We start from the raw sequence: 2188 nt of genomic DNA, 5'->3' as shown, positions 1-2188 counted from the left end.
CGTGGGATGGAGCAGGGTGGGGCCACTGCACTGGGTGGAAGGGAGAAAAGCTGAGTTTTCTCTCCAGGAGCCCTTCAAGGGCTTATCCCCAATTTATGTCTCTGCCCCTCTGCTGCGCTTTATTCTGGGGGGGTCCCCATGTGTGGTGGGTTTTTGTGAAGACAGCAGCAGCTGACTGGGTTGGAAAAGAAAAGAGACTGGTGAGATGGAGAAAGGAGAGGCATCCAGACGTCGGTTTGGGCCTGTAGTGGTAGAGAAGAGCTGAGCTGGCTCGCATCTCTCACGTCACACTCAGCGGTGCTGGGGCCACGGAGGAAACGTACATGAAAAAGGGTGGGGGGGCCAGATCTATTTCTTGAGAACAATTTGATCCATCCGTCCATTCCAGTCATGGGTTTCATCCCACCAGGTTTCTGTTATGCCAACTATGTCATACCCTCCCTCGTGTACTATTGCTTCTAGTTCACCCTGTTGGTTCCCCAAGCTGTGAGCATTTGTATATAAGCATTTAAGACCTCTATGCCTGTCCGTGGGTATGTTTCCTGCATCTCCTGATTGCTGTTTTGAGTTTTTCTTTTTTCTCATCACTGCCTACCTCATTTTTTGATGAGCTTTTGGTGAGTTGACAAAACTTTGAAATCTGCCAATCATCTCCCCCACAAAGGGATGTTGCAATCCTCAAGCTAGCTCAGTTGCAAATAGCCCCATTTGCCAATATTTTCTTTAAAACAGTTGTTCCTTACGGATTCCTCACTGTGTTTTGATGAAACGTTGGAAACTGTTAGTTGTGTTTCTGCTTCATTGCTCTGCTATTTTTATGGCAAGAGAAGAGAATCAATGAGATTCCTCATCCAGTCCATTTTAGGAACCAAGCTTAAAAGAAACTGCTATTTATTTCCATTGTTTCCTAATCTTTAGCCTCCTCTAATGGCTGAAAGCAGCTATAACAGAGAGTGGAAAAAAGGAAGGAAGGAAGGAAGGAAGGAAGGAAGGAAGGAAGGAAGGAAGGAAGGAAGGAAGGAAGGAAGAAAGAAAGAAAGAAAGAAAGAAAGAAAGAAAGAAAGAAAGAAAGGTATAATATAGGACATGGTGGTTTATTATCAGTAATAGTTTCCCCCCTAAAATATATGTAAAACTCCTTTTAATTTTTTGAAAGATGTTATTCTATGACTGAAAAGAAAGAAAAAGAAGGAATATATTGAGAATTTATATGATGTAAACATCATATAAGATACTGATAGAAAAAGGAACAAAAACACACCACCATTTTCTTATAAGTAATACTGAACTGGAACAGATATAAAGAAAATCATTTATCAATTCAGTACTTTAAGAACTGATATTCCATTCAAAGCAAAAATGGATAAAAAACAGTAAAGATGACAGCATTGTCACTCCAATTTCTAAGAATATAATGAGATTTAATAAGAACTTTTAACTTATCTACAACAGGACACTTATACTAAGATAGAATCTAGAGTTTCCAAATGTTAAAAGAAACCCTAATTTCAGATGTGACAAAGGTCTGTGTATGAAATTATAATCCATAAACAAAAATGCAAATAAATGCATTTCTTTTTCAAATTCATTAGCATCAGCATGTGGCAATTGGGATTTTCTTGAACACCTGTATGTGTGTAGCCCATTTAAATTCTGGATATTAAAGTCAAATTCAAATTCAAATTCAGAATAGAGCTGGAAGGGACCTTTGAGGTCTTCTAGTCCAATCCCCTGCTCAGGTAGGAGGCCCTGACCTATACCATTTCAAACAAGTGACTGTATATTGTCTCTCCTTTTCAGGTTTACAGTTTTATTAGTTTATAATTTACAATACAATCAAAATACAAAGTAAATAGCAAAAAAGATGGGGAAGGGGAAAGGGGGTAGAGAAGTGATGTAAGGAAGGAAAAAAAGAGGGGAAGGCATTGACTTCAGACTTCCTTTGGTGCAATAGAATATCAACTTCAAACCTCAATGGGAAGGACTGCCCACTGGTGTCCTCACATGAATGTGTCACCTGAACAGGTGTATCCCTTAGGTAACCCAACTAAAACTGACAAGCTACCTACCCAAACCCCAAGCGAACTCTATCCTTAAGAAGCCAGTGTGACAGATACAGAGATGAGGATTGAGTAGAATGTCTTTTGAGCAGTACATCCACTGCACCTCACCTGTTGAGATGGAAAAG

This window comes from Crotalus tigris, unplaced genomic scaffold (assembly GCF_016545835.1).
Source record: "Crotalus tigris isolate CLP2741 ecotype Arizona unplaced genomic scaffold, ASM1654583v1 scf7180000024293.1627790, whole genome shotgun sequence".
NCBI classification, from domain to species: Eukaryota; Metazoa; Chordata; class Lepidosauria; order Squamata; family Viperidae; genus Crotalus; species Crotalus tigris.
This window is presented reverse-complemented; position numbering follows the sequence as displayed.